At 36.4% G+C, this 22,972-nt stretch overlaps 1 protein-coding gene and 1 pseudogene across 2 annotated transcripts in view; both read right to left on the minus strand.

The window, feature by feature from the left end:
* Window positions 1-22,972, minus strand: part of SPAG16 (sperm associated antigen 16) — a 951,181-nt gene that overhangs the window by 635,074 nt on the left and 293,135 nt on the right. The gene's annotated exons all lie outside the window — the stretch shown is intronic.
* On the minus strand, window positions 5,082-6,419 carry LOC148164673 (formin-1 pseudogene; annotated as a pseudogene).

Genomic DNA, 22,972 nt, shown 5'->3' on the forward strand with positions numbered 1-22,972 from the left:
ATTTAGGGCCAATCTTAAATCTTCTTGACTTACATCAACTAAGGAAGTAGGTTTTTCCAAAGAAGAATCAAAAGAAAATCCACCTTGAAATTTTAGTTTTGTAAAATTGCTCTCCCTTATATTCAATAAATTGTAACATGTGGAGACCTCAGCTTCTGTGTGCTGTAGATTATGATACATGATGAAGTATCATGATATGATGAAAAATATTTTATTTTTATTTATTTATTTTTAAAGATTTTATTTATTTATTTATTCATGAAAGACAGAGAGAGAGAGAGGCAGAGAGAGAGGCAGAGGGAGAAACAGGCTCCCAAGGAGCAGGGAGCCTGATGTGGGACTCGATCCCAGGACCCTGGGATCATGACCTGAGCCAAAGGCAGACACTTAACCATCTGACCCACCCAGGCGCCCAAAAATATTTTATTTTTAAATTTAATTTTATTGGGCACCTGGGTGGCTCAGATGGTTAAGCGTCTGCCTTCGGCTCGGGTCATGGGATCGAGTCCCACATCAGGCTCCCTGCTCCTTGGGAGCCTGCTTCTCCCTCTGCTTCTCTCTCTCTCTCTGTCTCTCATGAATAAATAAATAAAATTTAAAAAAAATAAATAAATTTAATTTTATTTATTTATTTGACAGAGAGAGAACAAGCAGAGAGAACAGCAGAGGTAGAGGGAGAGGGAGAAGCAGACTCTCCGCTGAGCAGGGAGCCCGATATGGGACTCGATCCCAGGACCCAGGGATCATGACCTGAGCTGAAGGCAGATGCTTAACAGACTGAGCCACCCAGGTGCCCTGATGAAAAATATTTTAAAATTTAAAAGGACTACACAAAGGTGGACTATTACTGTTACTACATTGTAATTGGTATTGATTGCACTTTCTTTTGAACCCAGATGGTTTCTTAGATTCCCATGTCCCTACAGATGTAATCCTCTCTACATATAGATCATCTTGAAAAAGATGCAGAAAGAAAAGCAATTTTAAAGAAATATCTAAGAAATCCTCGATAAAAGGAAATGGAGAATTTAAATAATCTGTAAAAAGAGGAGAGAAAAGGGGCTTCATGCAGATATTGGAATTGTTATCAACAGACAACATTCAGTTTCATTTAAGACACTTTTTTTTTCATATGGTACATGATGCATTAAAAATGAAAAAGAATTAAAATTGTTTCCACAAAGTGAAAGAACAGAGAAATAAATGTAATGTCTAAAATATAAAGCTTCATAGCATGATTATCCTTTCATTAAGATGTAAGCAACGTTCTAGGAAATGTTGTGGTCCTAATTACAATATGATGGAATACATATTTGTCTCGAAAATAACACACTTGAGAAATATGTAATATTCATTGTAACAGCCAAAACTTTAGAAAAAGACACAAATATATTGTGTTATATTTCGACATCTCATAAATAATACCTAAAGAGTTCAGGTTAGATATTTCAAAAGAAGATGGGATGCTTTGAAAATGAGCTAACCTTATTTTAAAATTTCATTCATATGTATTTTAGTGAAGAAATACATATATTTCTATAGAAATAATTTCTCTAATAGTTAGAGACTAGGGGGCACCTGGGTGGCTCAGTCAGTTAAGCATCTGACTCTTGGTTTCAGCTCAGGTCATGATCTTGCGGTAGTGGGATCGAGCCCTGTGTTGGGCTCCATGCTCATTGTGGAGTCTGCTTCAGATTCTTTCTCCCTCTCCCTCCCCTTCTACCCCTCCCTGCTCTTTCATTCTCTCTCAAATAAATAAATAAAATCTTCAAAAAAATAGACCAAATGGGTTAATTATTTCTAATTTTTAATAGTCAAAAACTCTACAAGTTTTATAATAGCAGATCATTGGATAAATTGGTATTTGCTCTCTTACGGCATTATGCAGACCCAGAGATATATTGATTATATATTGCATTATACACATGTCTACACATTCCTTTGCTGAATTACATGTGATAATGTATTGCCTGAAAGGGAACTGTAACTATTATAGATAGTTATGTTGGAATCATAGCCTAGTATTGACTCAGATATCTAGAGAGAAGCTTTCTAGCAACTTCAATCACCTCAAAACCCACCATATATATTGAGAAAACACAAAGGTTTGAGTTGTCAAATCAGATTCACACAAATCATAAATTTACCCAGTAACAAGCTTTACTAATGATTTCAAGGGTACATGTAATCAAACAGCACAGGCAAAGCAGGGAAATATCTAGAATGACTAATACAACTTCCCAGGCCTTTCTTATCACTCAGGACACACTAGCCCATATTATCAAATGAAGTTTCTAAGAGATATGTACAATCATGTGACTTACCCAAAAAGGAGCTATTTTAGCATGGACCATATCCATTTTAAATAAGGAGTGTGACATAGTATACATGACATTTCTGGTTGCCGGGGACATGCCACATAAATTCATAGATTTTAGGTTTGTTTTCCATAAGCACCCAAGTCATTTTGCTATGGCAGTCCATAGATAATGACTCTCCCACGGGCACATACCATTAATGTTTGCTGTTCGTCTTGTCACTAACATGTTTTAAAGAAATTTCATTTCCAGGCTGTCCTCAGTAAAGGAAGGCCTGCAGGCCTATACTGATTATTCCCCTCCCATTTTTACTATAAATAATAAAGATAAATATCATTTATCAGAATAATAAGAGTGTGGTAGAGACAAGGAAAGTGAAAGAAAACAGAAAAGAGAATGCAGGAGTGACAAGAAAAGTGATCAAGAGGCAGGAGGAGTGAGGGTGGCAATGGCAGGCCATGAACATCCAAAGTGGAAGAGATGAGAACTACCACAGCAACTGCAATACACAGCAGAAGTGCCATGGTGGTGGTTACCAGCAGCGGCATTACCTAGAGAGGAAAAGAGAAAGCTAGCAGTCATAATAACTGCTAACATTTATTAATCCCCTACTGTGTGCCAGGTATTCTCCCTTGTACTTGATGTGCCTTATTTCATTTAATCATCACAGTTTAGAGGAGTTCTATTTTATAGACTGAGATGGCAAATCATTTGCCCAAGCAATTGCAGGTAAGAAAGGAGCAAAGTCAGACTCAAATTCAGTTCAGTGACACATTATCCAATATACTGAATTGCCGCAGTCTAGTACGGATGTGCTGTGTAGCAGGACAACCCAGGCTGTCACTCCACTCAGGGCACCACAGTGTGACAGCAAGGAAAAGAGGAACAGAGTATATTTGACCAGGTGAGTATTCTGTCAGATAGAAAATCTGTAGTGATCAGTATACAGGTGGTAATGAAAGTTTTGGAAAAAGGCAAGATTACTCAAAGACAGTGTGTAGAACGAGAAGAAAACAAAGCTGTGTTAAGAACACTAGGGAAATAATTTTAAAAGGGTAGCCCATGAAAAAAGACTAAAGAATGGACAAAGAAGGGAAAATAGTAACTAGGAAAAAAGTGGTATCGTAGAACCCAAGAGGAGAGAATATCACCAGAATTGGGAAGTCAACTGATGAACCAAAAGGTAAGAAAAATCGAAGTGAACAGAGTACACTGGAATTAGGAATAAAAGCATGGTGCTGAATATTGAGAGTAGTTTATTAGAGTAAAATGTTGAAGACAGTGGGCAGAAGATTAAGGAATGGATGAGAGGTGATGAAGAGAAGGTAAAAATAAAAGCCTGTAGTTGTAAAAAGTACTCTATCAAATAGGTTGGTAGCTAAAGCTGAGCGTGTGGAGATAAACATTTTTGTTTGTTCTTGTTTATTAATATCGTTGCTTTCTAAAGGAGACTTTTAAATATGTTTTTACATGCTAATAGGAAATAGCCTGAAATAAGGAGATGCTAAAAATACACAGGAAGACAAATTATTTAATTAATGGAATATGTTAGTTTCTTTTTTTTAGTGGGAATTAATTATATTATATTACATTATACCCCATTTGCATTGATTCACAATATTCCCAGGCTTCATAAACTCACTTAGAGCTGGTGGGGGAGGGAGCAGTGGCGGGGGGAGGTAGAGAGTTGTTCCTGGCCTATGCTCCATGTGAGAATAACTCATCTAAGGTTCCTAAAATTATCATGAAAGCTTGTCAATAACTAAGTAAACCTAGAAATCCCCAACCCAGTCATTTAGCAATATTTTTCTGGACCTGAATGCCCAGATATCCAAGGGGAGGGGGACATTCTAGTGGACCCAAGGGCAAGGCATGAAAATTTCAATACAAGCCATAGCAACTTGGATGTCTCTAGGGTTCACATGCTACCCTAAGCCTGACTGCTTAGTTTCTTCTTTGTTTCTATCCCTTGCCTCATCTCCACACTGAGAAGAGTGGCCTGAATTGGACATGAAACACTCAAGGTGACAACAGGCAAAGAATCTTTCTGTCCATTCTGGACCCATTCCACATTCTTAGTCCTGGGACATGAAAGGTTGTATGGGGCCCAGGGGCTGCAGTGCCCCATATGCTTATCTGTGGTTTGCAGACCCCAAGAGTCCAGTCAAGGCAAGAGTCATTCAGTTCCTCATTAGAGTTCTAGGTTTTCAAAGGCTGTGGCACGACAGCCTGAACCAGAGAACAAACAACCCTAGACAGTGAATGGAGAGAGAAATAAGCACACGCAAAGAGGATGAAAAGGTCACATGTCAATTGGACAGAGCAGGTGTAGGGATTTGGGGGAAAGCGGGCACATTCAGGCTACATTTACTGGATACAATATTTAGAAAAATCAGTTTGAATTCTGACATCTTTTTAACTGCATCGGCAGAACCTTAAACAGAGCATGACTTCCTTCCTCGGTTACCCTTTTGGCCAGAGTGTTTAGTCTAGGAGGAATTAACAAGCCGCTAAAAAGAGAAACGGGAATCATGACGGGTGGGGGGGGGAGGGGTTGAGAGGTATCGTATCCAGCAACACAAGTCTCCTGACTGCTTTTCCCAGCAGTCAGTTCATTCTGCTATATACAATAGGTCACAGGAATGATGGTGCTATGACTTAGCTCCCTAACAATTCTGGTGCAATTATTTGGAGCTGGGAAGCAAGAAGGCAGAGATTGCATTTCTCCTTTTGGCCTAACAGGAAAGTGTTCAAGTGTCTTTACTACTCAGGTTTATCCAGCAAATTCAATTCTTCTTCTCTGGACATCTTCTAACACTTTCTTATTTTAACCAATTCATCCTCTTGGGCTCTGTTTTCATATAAGGCAGCCATGGTCTCCAGATCAACCACAGAGTCATCCACATTGAAAATGGCCTGCTGGATATCCTTCATTTCTAAAGGCAAATTAGATATCAAGAGTCCCACAGTTTGAGATTGTTTTCCATCCAATAACTTGATGATCTTTTCAACCTTGTTCTTTTTCTCATAGATCTCTGACAGAGGTTTTTTTCTTCTGCTGAGTTGTGTCTTTGGAAAATAAATACTCAAACTCACTAGTACCCTGAAATAGCAGGTTCTTCTAAGGAATCCCAAAAGGTTGGTGTAGCATTTTGGCTTTTTTTTTTTTATCTTTTATTTGTATTCTAGTCCAGTCAAAAGGCTTCATGGGACAACTTGGCTCAATGGCTGGCCTCCAAGGACATTGGCTAGAAGAAGGGCCAATTCTGAAAGAGAGTCCAGGAGGAGGTGGGGATGCAAGTCCTGTGGGTGTTAGAGCAGGAGGAGGCCTCCCACTGTTGGGCACAGCAGCGGAGTTGGGACGTGGTGGTGGAGGAGGTGGAGGAAGCCCAGCACTTGGCAGCAGAGGAGGTGGTGGAGGTGGTGGCGGTCTAGCACTTACAGGTGGTGGTGGAGGTACTGGTAGCAAAGGTCCAAGTCCCAGTAGGAGAGAAGGAGGGGGTGGGGAGGGCTGGCTGCTGGTAGGGGTGGTGCAGGAAGGGGAGGTGATGACTTTTGTTGACTTAGTGAGATGCCTTCCACAGACTGAACTGGTGATATCTGGCGGCTCTGTTGTCATTTGGGGGACAGAGTTAGCTTAAAGAGGAGATATTCAGCTTTTGGGGTATTATCTGGTTACTTCTAGTTATCTTGCCCTCACCTTCACAGGTTTTGAGGAAAGTCTCTCTGTCTGGATGAACACATTTCCGTAGGTCTCTAGAGAACTGTTATTTTCAGTGGAGATACACGCATCTCTCATCTTTTCACATCCTCCTCGCCATCAGTGGTCTATCTTCTGTTTGAGGTTTCCATGAGTAACAACTGCAGGCTCACCCTGGGTATGAAATGCCTAAAGTTCAACTTTGTGCTCCTTCTTCAAGTGTAAAATTGCAGTTTGGTATTCTGCTTCGGTGTACTTCAATCCCACTTTTCCTTCTGTGTCTTTTGTCTTTGGGGGTGGTCAGACAGCTTGGAGTCTGCCTGGAGTCCTTCATCCTCTTCAGTAGGGCTGTGGTCAGGCTTCTTCCTGAACAGCATCCTCCTTATGCTCATTTTCCACATCTTCAAAATGGAGTCATGAGGCCAAATAAAAGACAAAGCCAGAGACCTCCTTAGGCTTTTCTTTCCATTTAAGTTTTGTATCATCTTCCCTGCCTTCATGGCATAGCAGTATATTCATTTATCATTGCTTCTATAACAAAGGACCACAAACCTTGTGGCATAAAATAAATTTATTGTCATCATATCACCTTCTCTTCTCTGACAAAATCTCCTTCTGCCTTCCTCTTGTAAGATTACATTGTAATCTTTATGTGATTACATTTAGGACAGACTCAGAAAATCCAAAATAATCTCTCTCAGGATCCTTAATTTAATCATATTTACAAAGTCCCTCTTGTCATATAAGGTAATATTCACAGGTTTCAGGGATTAGAACCTAGATATCTGGGAGGACCCACCCATTCTATTATTCTGCCTACCACATGGTACAAATCTTATAATGTACAATAATGTCCTCTTGTCTCACTCTAAATATATGACCATGAGTGACAAATGGCATTCTTTAATACTCCACAATTCCACTATACTGTATACTTACTCTGACACTATCCAAAATGAGTATTTCAAATCTTCTTTGTCCAGTGATGCCCTTATCTCCAGCCTCACCTCCTTTCCACTTATTCTCTCTTCTCAAATGATGACCCTGATAAAATAGATTCCATGTAAAGCTTTCCCACTTTCATTACAAAATGTACCTGTCTACCTGCAACTAGACTTCTATCCATCCCCTATTTTTTCTTGCAATAAATGAAATGTCCCTGTTCATATCAAACCTCTCTATTTGTACACTAGCTCCCACTGCTGCTCACTTCTCATGAACTTGGCTCCTGCAATTGTCTGCTCTTTTGCATCATCTTCAATGAATCAAATCCTAGCAGCATACATATTCTAAAATCTTACTTTAGAAAACCAGCTTTTCTAAGCACACTTCCCTGCAGCTATTATTCCTCTTCTTGGTCCACTTATTGGGAGACATTGTCTATTGTCTATCTTTTCTCCTTCACAGAGAAAGAGAAAAATAATGATTGACAGATTAAGAATAACTTTGGAAGATAGAACCAAAAACACTTGATCTATTTGATGCAGGAGGTAAGTAAAAGAAAGGAACAAGAGTAACTCCTAGGTTTTTTTTTTTTTTCCCACTTGAATAATTTTGTGGTAGCATTCACTGAATTGAGGAGAATAAAAGAGGAGTAATTTTAAGATAAAGTTGCAATCAGAGTCAGTCTCTCCCCATATGACTCCATCATTCAACTGAAATAGCTCTTGGAACAAATGACGCCCATGCTCAAATGCTAATTTCAACCGCTATTTACTGTTTTAATTTTACTTGATCTCCAGTTAACAGTTGACCATTTGTTTCTTCTTGAACTATTTTTTCTTGGCTTCTGTGGCATCACTCTTCCTTGGCTTTTCCCCTGTCTCACTAGGTATTTCTCAGTTCCTTTCATTGATTTTTCTATTATCTAAAATCCTCTTTCATCTAAATATTGGAGTGTCCCAGAGCTATGCCCTGGATGTTTTTTTTCCCCTTTTTTTCTTAATGTCTCCCTAAATCATTTCAGCTGGTCCCATGGCTTACCAACCCATATGCAACTGGGTCTCAAATATTAATGGCCAGTGCTGACCTCTCTTCTGAACTCTAAACTCATATTTCCTACTGCCAGTTAGACAACCCCCCCCCTTGCATGTCTAATAAGCATCTCAGATTTAACATGCCCAAAACTTAACTCTGATTGCATCTTAAAAAAAGAAAGAAATCTTGCCATTTGCAATGACATGGATGGAGCTAGAGAGTATTATGCTAAGCAAAATAAGTCAGTCAGAGAAAGACAAATACCATATGGTTTCACTCATATGTGAAATTTAAGAAACAGAACAAATGAGCAAAGGGGAAAAAAGCAAGAGAGAAGCAAACCAAGAAGGGACTCTTGACTGTAGAGAACAAACTGATGATTGCCAGAAGGGAGGTGGGTGAGGGGGGCGTTAAGTGGGTGATGGGAAATAAGGAGTGCACTTGTGATGAGCACTGGGTGTTGTGTGGAAGTGTTCAATCACTGTGTTGTACACCTGAAACTAATATTACACTATATGTTAACTAACTGGAATTTAAATAAAAATTAAAAAAAAATAAAAGGACCCACCCAGGTACCCATTATTTAATAGATGACCAATCTATCTAATAGATTGTCTTAATATCTTAGTATTTTTCAAAGCATTTATTACTAAATGAAACTAATCACATTTTTCTATCAACTCTCCTCCTCCAACAGAATATAAGCTTTCTGAAAATAAGGTACTAAGATACGTGTTATTCATTCCTGTGAGCCAAGAAGCTAAACCAGTACCAGATACAAAATAGACAATAAATAGGTATAAAATAAAAGAATGAAAAATGGAGGCTTTGGCAGCTGGTACACTGAGCATGGTTGAAGGAATTAGCCTTAAGGTACAAATACAGCATTTTTTTCTTTGCTACTTTATTAGTGTAGATAATTTGGTAGATGAGGAAATTAAAGAAATTTTAGAGAGTTTCTCCTGATGGTCATTGTTTGGAAAAAATTAGAGTAGGACCATGACTTCCAACTAGTAAACTGGACCAAATTTAATCTACAGATGTGTGTGTGTGTGTGTGTGTGTGTGTGTGCGTGTGTTGGGTTTTTTGTTGTTTGTTTGTTTTGCCTTACATAGAGCACAAAAGAATGAAGTAAATTTCAATATTTATTAGTTAAGAGATTTGACATGATAAATACATATTTCCAGGTTTTCTTTCATGAATAAAATACCTGGCATCCCTCAACCCACATTCTAGCATGGCAACTATCTAGTAGAGGTGAGTGGTAGCTGCCCCATTTAGATAGGGCTTACAAGTGCCCACTATGTTCACTTCACTCATTTCACCCTGTCTCAGGCCCTGTGCATTTGGTTTCTCTGAATTAAACCTGGAGAAGCAACTATTTAGTATCACACTAAAGAAGTGTTCTACCACCAAATACTATATAATCTCAAGTCACTCTGTGTATAAAGCTTCATTTCCACAGGGGCAACTTGGCACTTTATTGACTTTACTTAATATGTAGTTGTCATGATACTCCATTCTATAAGGAAAAGAATATAGGATAAGGGTAATGTTAGATTAGAATCTGCTAGCAGCACTTTAAAATAACTAAATTATTTAGCAAAGGACATCATGTATTCTTGTTTAATGCCATTGTTTTGGTGTGTGTGTGTGTGTGTGTGTGTGTGTGTGTGTGTGTGTGTATTTAACGTGCAGGTTGTATGGTGCAAAGGTAAATAAATGAGAAATAGTTCCTGTCTATAGAGCAAACATGTAAAATGTGAGTTTTAGTGTGCTGCAGTAAATTCTGGTCTTAACTTTGGTTTTGCTCCAAATATAAGGCTAGATTTTAGCCTGTGCCCTTTGCTCACGTTATGAATCTCAATCTGTATGCTGAGTCTGTGCTATCTCTCCAAACTGATGTTTCTACGTACCCCCAATAGTTATGCCTCATCGCTTTAAGTTGCATGTGCCCAATGACTAAATTCATTGAGCATGAGAATTGATAAATTGCCCAATCAGACTTGTAAGATGTTCAAGTTGAGAAGGAGTCAAAGAGGATTAATATAAAATTTACATACATCCCAAGCTTACAGAAGGATATTCGGCTTTTTTTTTTGTTCTGGTTTGCTTAGAAATGCATGTTGACATGTGAAGTAGAAGTCAAATATTGATGATTCTTTTACAGTGCTATTAAAGAGTCTAACTATATATTCAAAAATAAATCTACCTAAATGTTTTTAAAATTCAGACCCTGTAGTTTTAAAAGGTTTTCAATGAACATTCTTAAAAAGTACTTTTTCCTTAAAAAATCAGCCATTCTTCCTATCACTTACTTAACTAAGAATTGAAATATAGTTTTCAAGATAAAATGTCTTTAAAGAAATAGTAAGACATCACTCTTTCACAAAAAGCAATTTGAGCTGTTTTTGGACACCAAACATAATAAATCAATGTCTATCCCCTTCTCTTTTTAAAAAAATATATATTTTATGTATTTTGAGCACAAATGCCGGTCAATCTCCAGCAGGCATTCCATTAAATAATGCCAAACTGATGTTAATAAACATGTATAACTCAAATTATGTTAACTCTTTAATCACTCAAAAAAGGCTCTGCAACAAAGCCTTCTATTAAAAAATTATGGCTACATGCTTTTCATTTTAAATTTTGTTTTGAATTTTGTTTGAATACTTTTGAATAAAAAGATACATCTTTTGTTCATGATGACTCTATAAAATTTTATATTAATATAAAATCACTACCAAGAGTCTTACAATGTTCTAATATTTGAAAATAATTTCAAGTAGTTTCTATTTTTCCTAACAATTACCTTCCAGGTTGCTATATGTAAGTCCCTAATTTAGAAGACACTCTGTGATGTTTGTTGATGTCTTATTTTAGCATTTGTTTTTCAGAATGTGCCACATTTAAGTTGAATTTGTGATTATCTCTAGAATGATTCTTGTTTAACTTTTTATGACAGAATACTGCCTTGTTCCTTCATGCTTTCTAAAAATATTTATCAAATCCCAACTGTGTACCAGGCATACTGTTCTAGATAATTGACATATATTATGGAAGAAAGCAGATTGGCATCTTCTTAGAGTTTTAATCTGGTTGGGAAAACCAGACAAAAATGAATATGAAACATAATAAATTGGTAAATTATACACTCTGTTAAAGAATAATAACTGCTCAAAGGAAAAAGGAAAAATAGAGCAGGGGATTTGAAATTAAACAGGACAAAAGAGATTTTCAGTTATTCTTCACTATAAACTACTCCAAAACTTAGTGGTTTAAAACAATTTATTATTACCTTCTACAGTACCGTGTTTTAACTGGGCTTAGTTAGTTGGTTCTTGCTTGGGTTTCTCATGTGCTTGCAGAAAGATATTAGCCAAGGATCTTGTCTGGGCTAGAGGTCCAAGATGGCTCAATCACATGGCCAGCAGCTGAAGTAAGCTGAGGTTACTAACCAAAAGAGCCTATAGGTGGCCTCTTCATGTGACTGTGGCATCATAACATGGAGGCTGGATTCTGTGAGAGTGCTATCAGTGAACATCTTGAGAGCTAGTATTTCAAGAAGCCAAAATAGAAGCTGCAAAGCTCCCTCTGATTTAGCCTCAGAAGTTCTAGATTGTCACATCTGATACATTCTATTAGTTATAAACAAGTCACAGGCTGGCCCAAACTCAAGGTGGGGAGGCTACACAAAGGTCATTGAAGGTCATCTTTAGAGACTGGTTATCATAAGAAGTTGTTGCAATTTTAAGTAAGATGATCAGGTTTATTAAAAAGTTAAGTATTTAAAAAGGGGAGTGAGTTAGGCAGGCAGATATCTGAAGAAAGATCCCTGTAAGCAGAAGGAACAGCCAGTGTAAATGCTTTAAGGCAAAACCATACTTAACAGGTTTAAGGAGTTAAAGAGAACTGTAGTGCAGTGAGTGAAGGGAAAACTAGTAAGATGAGAGCAAACATTATGGGGGCCAGATCACTCAGAGCAAAAATCAACCACCAGATTAAGCACAATGATGGTCAATGGTGACTTGATAAGAAGTTCAGAGGGAGTGAAGTCAGATTGGAAGAGGTTTAAAGGAGAAAATAAGTTATGTAATTGAAAGCATAAACAATTTTTCCAGAAGATAGACCTCGGAGTCTGAAGAGGCCAAGGTAGCTAGTCTGTAGGATAGCATAGTGAAGAAAAGAGAACAGCAGGGAGAAAACTCAAGAAATTTGCACACATTTCCCCTTGAGTATTCAGCTGGGTACTGATCAGCACATGTTTGTGAGGAAACAACCCAAGCCTATGAGAATAACCGCCTGAAGGATTAGAGGAAACAATATTTGGAGCTCACAGAGGTCTGGGAATAGTAAGTGTTTTTCAGGCAAGGAAACTCATAATTCATGGGGAAAGGTGAGCAGAATACTCAGAGAGATACTGCCTATGGGACAATAAAAGCCCAAAACTAAATAATGTTCTGTTTCTATGTAAGTTTAAAAACAGGACCCAAAAGAATCAAACTGTGTCTAAGTAACTTAACTATTTCCCAGAATAAAGCTAAAGAATATTTATAGGATAACAAAAATATCCATGACCCAAAGGTAAAAATCATAATGCCTGGCATACAATAAAAAATTACCAGATATGCAAAGAAGTAAGAAAATCTAAACCATAATGAAGAGAAAAACTTATCAGCCAAAAACAATCCAGAACTTGGTATTTAAATATATTCCAAAGATGTGTGCTTTTTTTACATGTGTGAAATAATAAGCATAACAAAAATAACAGAAAGGTCAGAAGAAGAGAAATATAAGAGTGACATATTCTTAATAAGCTACTTACACTGTCTGTGATGCGATACATCACTTTATATTACTTGAAGACAGAAACAATCACTAACATAACTAAATAATCATAGCTAATAATCCAGCAATACACATAAAATGGGAGAAAAATGTTCAGTCCAAAAGAAGGCAGAGAAAGAGAGAAAAATACAAAGAATAAATAAGACAAACATAAAGCAAGTAGCAAATAGTTGACTAATACTTAACTATGCCAATAATCACATTAAATGTATATAAACTCAATATTCCCAATTAAAAGGCAAAGATTATCTGATTGGATAAGAAAGCAAGAATCAATTATTTGCTGTCTTCAAGGAACCCACTTTAATGCAAAGATATAAATAAGTGAAAAATAAAACAATGGAAAACAATATGCATGTTAACAATAAGCAAAAGAAAACTGGAGTGGCTATATTAGTATTAAACAAGATAGATTTCAGAGAAATAAATATTGCCAGAGATAAAGGATGTCATTATACAGGGGCATTGGAAAACTTTGGGGCTTGGATATGTTCATTATCTTGATTGCAGTAATAGTTTCATGGTAAATCAATCAAAATTATTAAACATTACATGTTTAATTAATTAATTTACATTAATATGTACTTTATATGTCAACTACATCTCAATCAATCTGTTGCCAAAGATCAATAAAGAAATAGATGGAAGAAGCACTATGCTTTGATGCTAAGGAAATGATCCAATATAGATTGAAAAATGAATGGTAAAAGAGAGGAGAAAACTTCTGGAGTATGTCCTTGAGTAAGCTTGCTTTTTTGTAGTTTATTTATAATTTTAAATCCACTTCCTTGTTCCCACTGACATCTCTTTATAGCCATTATCATCACTCTGTCCAAGCTACTATCATCTCTTTTTTGTACTGCTTAAATCCTTTGCTCTGAGAATAAAAACAAAACTCCTAAAAATGGCCTTTAGGACTCTCCACAATGTGGTCCTCCTTACCTGTTGCTCCATCTTTTCTTCAGATTTGCTCTTATTCTCCCCTTTCATCTATAACTAACCTGCTTACAGCCCTTATATGAGCTTTCTAAGGCTGCTGTAACAAAGTACCACACATTGGATGGCTTATAACAACAGAAATTTATTGTTTCACAGTTCTGGAGTCCAGAAGTCCAAAATCAAGATGTTAGCAGGGTCATGTTCCCCCTGAAATGCCTGAGAAGGATGTGCTCCAGGATTCTCTCCAAGCATCTGGGAGCCTCAGGCATTCCCCGACTTAAATGCTGACTTCTACCTGTGTCTCTTCACATAGTCTTCCCTCTGCACATCTGTGTCCACATTTCCCCCTTTTATAAGGGCATCAGTCATATTGGATTAGGGCCTACTATAATAACCTCATTTCAACTTTGTTAAATCTGCAAAGCCCCTATATCCAAATAAGATCACATTCTTAGATACTGGGGATGTGGACTTTAGCATATTTTTGGGGGTAACACAATTCAACCTGTAATGGTTTCTATGTTTATTGAACTCTATTTTGTCAATGGGCCTTCATGCAGCTCTTCTGCCTCGGCAGATCCCTTTCCTATTCTTTCCACCAATAACTCCTACCAATCCTTCAGATTAAACTCAAGGGTCACCTCTTCAAGACCTCCTTGACTTCCTTCGATATGTCAAATCCCCCGATCACAGACTCATACAGTCTTGGAAACCCTCCCTCATAACACTTGTCAGAGCTACAAATTTGCTACTGAAATATGTACTGAAATATGTACATCTCCCTTCAGTAAACTGTTAAATCCATGAGTATAGGTAATGTGTCTGTTTGCTTACCATTTTATCTCTATCATTTTGCAGAATACAGAGAACATAGTACATTGTCAATGAATATTTGTTATAGAGTTGCTGCACCAGCTTGCATTCCCACCAACAGGGTAGGAGGGTTCCCCTTTCTCCACATCCCCGCCAACATCTGTCGTTTCCTGACTTGTTAATTTTAGCCATTCTGACGGGTGTGAGGTGGTATCTCATTGAGGTTTTGATTTGGATTTCCCTGATGCCAAGCGATGTTGAGCACTTTTTCATGTGTCTTTTGGCCATTTGGATGTCTTCTTTGCAGAAATGTCTGCCCATTTCTTGATTGGATTATTTGTTCTTTGGGTGTTGAGTTTGATAAGTTCCTTTATAGATTTTGGATACTAGCCCTTTATCTGATAATGTCATTTGCAAATATCTTCTCCCATTCTGTCAGTTGTCTTTTGGTTTTGTTGACTGTTATGTTAATCACCCTACATTACATCATTAGTTTTTGATGTAATGTTCCATGATTCATTGTTTGCATATAACACCCAATGCTCCATTCAATACATGCCCTCTTTAATACCTATCACCAGGCTAACCCATCCCCCCCCCCCAGAACTCTCAGTTTTTTTCTCAGAGTCCATAGTCTCTCATGGTTCGTCTCCCCCTCCGATTTCCGCCCCCTTCATTTTTCTCTTCCTACTATCTTCTTTTTTTTTTAACACATAATGTATTATTTGTTTCAGAGGTACAGGTCTGTGATTCAAGTCTTACACAATTCACAGCACTCACCATAGCACATACCCTCCCCAATGTCTAGAGAAAGGGGAACCTTCCTACACTGTTGGTGGGAATGCAAGCTGGTACAGCCACTCTGGAAAACAGTATGGAGATTCCTCAAAAAGTTGAAACTAGAGCTACCCTATGACCCAGCAATTGCACTACTGGGTATTTACCCCAAAGATACAAATGTAGTGATCCAAAGGGGTACGTGTACCCTGATGTTTATAGCAGCAATGTCCACAATAGCCAAACTGTGGAAATAGCTAAGATGTCCATCAACAGATGAATGGATAAAGAAGATGTGGTACATATATACAATGGAATATTATGCAGCCATCAAAAGGAATGAAATCTTGCCATTTGCAATGACGTGGATGGAACTGGAGGGTATTATGCTGAGCAAAATAGGTCAATCAGAGAAAGACATGTATCATATGATCTCACTGATATGAGGAATTCTTAATCTCCAGAAACAAACTGAGAGTTGCTGGAAACATAATAAAAAAAAATTTAAAAATAAATAAATATTTGTTATATAATGAATAAGCTTATTTTTAATTAAGTTGCTAGTTAATGATTTCAAGTAACACAAAAGCTTTAAAAGATATTTCTATTACTGCTGTAAAAGAACAGAAAAATCATGAGGGCCTGGCAAATTAATCCATTGATTAATTAATTATATAATTTAAATAGAACTTTAACAAGTTTTTCACTATATTATACTGCAGTAAGTTGGACATACAAAGTGGTCTATTTTCACTTTTCAAATGAAATTAATTTTGTTCTAATATGTGAATCAATTTGAACGTTAAGTATAAAATCGACTCTGGAATGGTTTTCAATTGTCCCCTATATTTTCTGGTTGTGGCCCATATTGAAATTAGTCTTGGCCATGGGTATGCTCTGATCTAGTTTTAATTAAAAATCTTCCACATTTCTTTGCATACTGCTTGCCTTTAGGATAAACTTAAAAAAAAAAAGACCTATACTATCTCATGTCTTACCCATGAATATGCATATACACCATATAACATACAAGTTAGGACCACATTTTAGTGCTTATACCTGATTGATATTCTGAGCTTTATTAACAAGCAAATTTGGCTTAATTAATCTTTAATGAAATGCCAGTATTGACAGGATAACTTGAAGCTTTTACAGCTTTTTTGTACTCTGCTAGATTTCAATATGACAGGCAATGCTGACAACTTTTATCAGCTGTCAATTCAGTGTTGTCAGTCTGGAGTCAGGATGAATTTTTTTTATGTACTTACAAAAACACAAAATTGAAGAAAGAAGTTATGGTTAGAACAAAACAGAATCCTTTCCTAGATTTGAAATTAGAATATTCTGAGATTTTCTATAAACTAAATGTTAATCCTGACATATTTAGAAATATTTAAGGATTTTTTTTCAAATTTTAAGAAAAAAATCAAATGAAAACTTTTCATAGTATGTTGCCCTAGTTTCTCAAAATGTAATATTGCTAAATATCTACCAAATCATGTATACATGCATACAGGATCAGTAATAGTACATAACGAAGCTAAAAGGCCCTAAATTCTCTACCTGAGATATGATTTCCATATGTATGGTCTTCACCTTTGAATTGAAAATAAGGTGATACAAGAATAAAATACATTTCAATGTGAAAAAGTATATATATAGAAAATAATTCATTGATTTCAATAAATTTTATAGTTAATGGCATATATGTATCTTTCAATGCACACTTTGCATGTTAAGTAGTAATTACTTATTTAATTCAAACTTATATTTTAGATCATGTCTCCTTATTAGGTAGTTTTTCTCCCCAGGAATAACTTTATTGTTTTAATTCTATGAGTTAAACCTATTTTTTTAATCAAAAGCTGTTTCCACTATAATAAAAAGTTTTACCTACACTTTATTTTTATTTTAATGGCAATAACTGCCTTTATTTTTTTATTACTGTGAATATTCAATACATTTTTTTATTAACAAATAATGTATTATTTGTTTCAGGGGTACAGTTCTGTGTTTCATCGGTCTTACAATTCATGGTGCTCACCATAGTACATAACCTCCCCAATGTCCATCATCCAGCCACCCCATCCCTCCCACACCCCTCCACTCCAGCAACCCTTAGTTTGTTTCCTGAGATTAAGAATCTCTCTGTCTGGTTTCATCTTGTTTCATTTTGTCTCCCTCTCTGGTTTCATCTTGTTTCATTTTTCCCTCCCTTCCCCTATGATCCTCTGTCTTGTTTCTCAAATTCCTCATAGCAGTGAGATCATATGATACTTGTCTTTCTCTGATTGACTTATTTCACTTAGCATAATACCCTCTAGTTCCATCCACGTCATTGCCTACACTTTAAACAACAAGTGAACTCTTTGTAATATCACTAAAAAGATTATGAATTCATTATTGGGACTCACCATTCAGTTTGTGGCTTTAAGATGTTGATGTCACATTTAAGCCAGTCTGTTTTTCTACTCTGTAATTCCATTAGATAAAACATAATAGCTATACTCAATTTCTTGTAAGCAGTTGAATCAAATAACCAAATGTAAAGAAATCAACAATATCACCATCATCATATGATTGAATGGGTTATGGGGGATAAAAAGAGCCATGAGACTTAATTCCTACCCTCCAGGGGTTATAATCTGGCTTGGAAAACAGACAAATACAACAAAACATATATGAATCCTAAAGGTTATTATTATCTTTTAAAATCTTGATCTCTTACCCTGTAATTTCAGTCTTTTATGTAGATGTAGAACTTTCTAGACAGCCATTTTCCCTTTTGTCAAGAGGTAGGGCAGATACATAACATAAAAATGAATTCAAGGTATTGCTTTGAGGACAATTCAGGAGGGATAGGGATTTGTTGAAACTGGTGTTTCATTAGGATCAGTTGGGCTGGGCATTGGAGGGGATGGCAGAGAGACAGTCTGGAGGAGTCAGAGGACAGCTGTAACAGACCCACGCTGCAAGGAAAGAAGCTTGGACCAGGGTAATTGTTGTATATTTCAAAAGGAGAGATAAATATTAAGAAAGAAAAAAAAAACATTTAGAGAAGGAGAGGCAGAGGGCAGGAGAAAGAGCAAATAGGCAGGGTGATTCACTAATTTGACTTGATGGATGAGATATTACAGTTGTATTTTCTGAAAGAGAAAACTGCAGAGGGGACCTGATTTAATGCTGTGAGGTATTTTGCTATGTACATTCTGGAAGGTCCTGCTTCCCATACCTTTACTCACTGAGGAAATCTTTGCTTTCAGTATCTGCTCAATTGTTTAGCCATGTTTTATCATATATCCCCACATGTACATTAGCTAAGGTTAAGTATAATCAGAGTGGATGCCTGATTTATGTTACTCATAAACTTGCCGTAAACATATGACTTAGTCTGGTGTTAATGCCTCTGCAAGAATTCAAAAGTTTAAGATACATACCCTCTTAAGAATTTCAACCCGGAAGCACAGAAAGAGGTTGCCTGTTGTTAGCAGGCTTTAGAGCTAGACAGTCAAGTACATCCCACGTGGAGGAAAGTAGCTCTTCTAAGGAGCATCCAAGATTATTAGGAAGAGGTAGAGTCAACAGAGAGAGCAAACATCAGAAACACATAGTTGAGCAGATAGATAATCCATGATAAAGGGAAAGAGAGACCATCTTTCAAGAACACAGAATACAAATTTGGTTCCTGGTGTCTTGCTATAATTCTGGGCCTTGGATTTCCTGAGTCTCTGTTTTGCCTTTATAATAAAACACCATTTTTTAAACAACCAGAGAGGTATTTGTTCCTCACAAACAGAAGATGACATGGTGTCACTTTGTATCATAGAACCTAAAACTAAGCCCTGATACCATGTGCTGTCATGACATCTGGTGAAACTGGGAAGGCCTTGAATGGCCTACTTGTAAGCACCCCTCCCAACTCTGCTCCCCTGAATAAGGTATTCTAGCCAAACAAATCTTATCAAAGGGATAAGTACAGTTTCTGCTTAGCCCTGAGTCATGGGTTTCAGTTCCCTGTTAGCTATTCAAAGAAACCAACCACATCCTCCCTCAGGAACCAGGGGTCACCCTACCCTCTTAACATTATAAAACTTGCCTTCCACAGCCCCTGTTAGTTCACTCTGTTCCAGATTACAACCCCCATGTGGCCTAAAATTGTATGCTGTGCCCTCCTCCCTAGGCTATGAGTTAATGTGCTAATTTGCTGTGGATCTCAGGTGGATGTCATGTCTTTGGCCATCCTCATAATCCAAGTGAGAATCCCTTTCTCATCAAGGATTGAAACCTTTAGTGTATGTATCTGAACACTATAGGCTTGGTGTATTAGGGTCCTGCCATTTAGACTATTTAAAAATTTTAACAAGCACTTGTTAAAAAAAATAATTTTTAAATAGTCTATATTTCCCTAATATCCTTATCACATTCATTTACAAATGTTAGATCTAAGTAACATATAGCCATAAAATTAATGGATAGTCTGTCTAGCCAAGGTAACTTTACATTTTCATCATAGATAAAATGGCAAACACATAAATCACTGGACAGTGACTTGTGAAATATAGTTGGGACAAAAGATTTAGAAAGTGAAAAAGGTTCTCCACAGATACTTTTTAAACTTATTTATAGTTTCAATGCCATCTGGTAAGTGTGAAAAAAGGAAATTAAGGCAAAATTACAATTATTCTTAGTATCAGGACTAATGATGAATTTTAAATCAAATTTTACTATTTATTTGGCTGATTTTACTTTCTGGAGTACTAGATTTACAGGCTGTAGCAAGACTACAAAAGAATATAAATATTCAGTTACTACCTGGTTCTTGAAAAAAGCAATTCAAATTCTGAGAGAAAGCAAACAAACAAACAAGGTTGTAAGTAAAGAATGTTTCTTGTAAAATTTCCAGTAAAAGCAATTTTTGATGATTATAGTGTGTAGATAGTATTAAGGAAACTTATAAATCTGTTTCATGTCACAGAACTTCAGGCTAAGCTTAAATTGATATTTAGGTCTACCTTAAAAATGGAGATACCTCCAGGTATCCATTTTCAAAAGCTTATTTGCATCCAGGAAAAGTATCCTTCATTCAGGAGGACTAAAGAGTATGTTTGATGCATGCCTGCAAGCAGGGAGCCAGGAAGTAAGAAAAGGAAATAGCAGCAGACAGAAAGGTGCACATTTCCCAGTGCAGCCTCTGCCTAAACCTCACCAGAGCCCTGCTAGAGGGTGGTTGTAGGGAAAGGAACTGCCTTACACGCATTGTCATAAACGGATCTGAAGAGTTGATGAGTAGTGTGTCCCTGCCCATTTCTGTGTTACAGACAGCAGGGCTCTGGTAAGGTTAAACCAAAAGGCAACGCTGCCAGTAACAATCTTTCTGTTTTGCAGCTCTGGGAGCCAAAAGACAGAACCATAGGCAGAAAACAGTATTCTCTCTAGGTGGCTCTGGGAGCAGTGACTGGGCACTGACCTCAAGTGACACTGAGGTTGTTTAAGGTCTGGACAATTTTAGATTAAAATGACTAATAATTTTAGATTATAATGACTTATAAGAATGATTATCACATCTTATTTGCTCCAAAATCTAATCACGAAAGAATCAAGGCTGTTGTCTTAGAGAATTGGATGAAATTTCAAATTACAAAATACTATAACTACAAAGTTATAACATTTGGACTGATACAGAGTTTATTATTATTATTTGATTGAGTTTCCCTGTTCTGAAATACCCATAGTAAATTAAGTTTGTTTAAGGTTTATAATACTTCCTAGGTAAAGACAAATATTACATACTTTTTATTAGTGAATACGAATAACTTTAGAAATCTTAAGAAACAGGGACAATTTAATGAAATAATTTTTAAAATATCTCTATTTGTTAATGACACTTGTAACTGTTAAATATGAAAGCTATGGGCACTTTATATAGAATGTACTATAACATTTGAGACTCTTTTTCACTTTTCCAATAATTCAACACCTTGGGGTAGAATGACTATTTCTTTTGAAGTCATACGTATTTCTCAACTCCTCTTTTCTTTCCTTGATTTGTTGTTTTGTAACAAATTAGTTTTAATATAATATTAATCCAGGCCTATCACAAAATTTCAAAATTTAATGAAATGTATAAAGTAGCCATTGCACTTGCTAGTAGGAACCACTGTTGACAATTTGGTGAATAATTTTCAAGACTTTCCCTGTATACATATATATATATATATATATACATATATAAAATAGTGTCCTTATCTGTGTATGAGCACAGTTTTGTATACACTTGATATTAAACTGTGTACCCTCCTCTGCAATATGCTTTTTTTCCCCCCACACTGAATAATATTGTGGATCATAAGCCAGTATGGGTACATCCTTCCTTTTCTCAACTAGGTGATGTTTCACTACATGGAAGTATCATAATTTATTTTTTCCAATCTCTTATTAATGGAAACTTAGATTTCATCACTCTAATATCTAGACCCAATGATTATATGTTAAAGTGAACCTGAAATTGAAAATGTATTAGCAGAACAAGTCTCTCTGTCTACAGTAACATTATAATGACCATACATTTAATTAGTCTGAAAAGTAACTTTTGTAAAATTTTTTTTCTATTTCTAGAAATATAACTTCCTATTTTTAAAGTACCTCTTTAACAATTGCTAGTTTCTATGGTATTAGTAAAATACAGTCACAGATGAAGATCATAAAAGACTGTACCAGTCAGATAATTTCATGAGTGTTGTGATATTTGCATCCTTACACAATGGATGAGTTTGAATGTAAAAGAAAAGAAATTGAATATTTCACAAAACAAATATGTATATGACCATTATCAGTAAAGGCAAAAAGTGGCAAAACTCTGAAATTTGAGAAAGAGGAAACAAAAGAGCAAGTTATAGACCTAATCATTGATGAGAATCCGTCATTTGGAAGAGCCTTACTGTGAGGTGGGCAGATGATGCTTTAATTCCTAAATATAATGAAGTGAGGCAATAGTTAGACATCAATGTAAGTATTTCCCAAGGAATTGGAAATATGATTAGGATTAGGTATTATAGGGTGAGGAGATACAAAAATGCATGCTATGAGAATAGACAATAGGATAGAAAAGCAAAGAGAGCTCTAGTAGAATAGCTGCAGGCAATCAATAAGATGACACAGGGAATCTAAAAAAATGGGAGCAAAAGAATAATACAAGAAAAACAAATGTAGTGCTAGAGATTCCAAGGAAGAAAGTCTTAACCTAAGAAGAGTTAATTGTCAAATGGTTAAAAAAAAAAAAAAAGTTAAAAGAAAAAGGGAAAAAGAGAAAGAGAGAGATGAAAGAAGCATTTATTCTATCGGGAGCAAGGATTGAGTGAGAAAAAGAAGGGAATTCTAGACCAGGGCACAGCAGGATAATAATAGGCTCCTGGAAGCAAAAGGAAAACCATAAAGGGAAATGAAAAATAGAGTGATTCAACAGATTCAGAAATTGATGTTGAATACCTCCTCACAACATCTAGGAGGCCATTCCTTCCTATAGTCCTTTAATTGCCCCTCCACATTACTGAGGTCCGTTTCATACATTAGTTTCTCAAAGGGAAAAGCCCATATATGT

Source organism: Eumetopias jubatus, unplaced genomic scaffold (genome assembly GCF_037043125.1).
Source record: "Eumetopias jubatus isolate StellerSeaLion01/CBP00866 unplaced genomic scaffold, mEumJub1_p1.0 scaffold_3, whole genome shotgun sequence".
Lineage (NCBI taxonomy): Eukaryota > Metazoa > Chordata > Mammalia > Carnivora > Otariidae > Eumetopias > Eumetopias jubatus.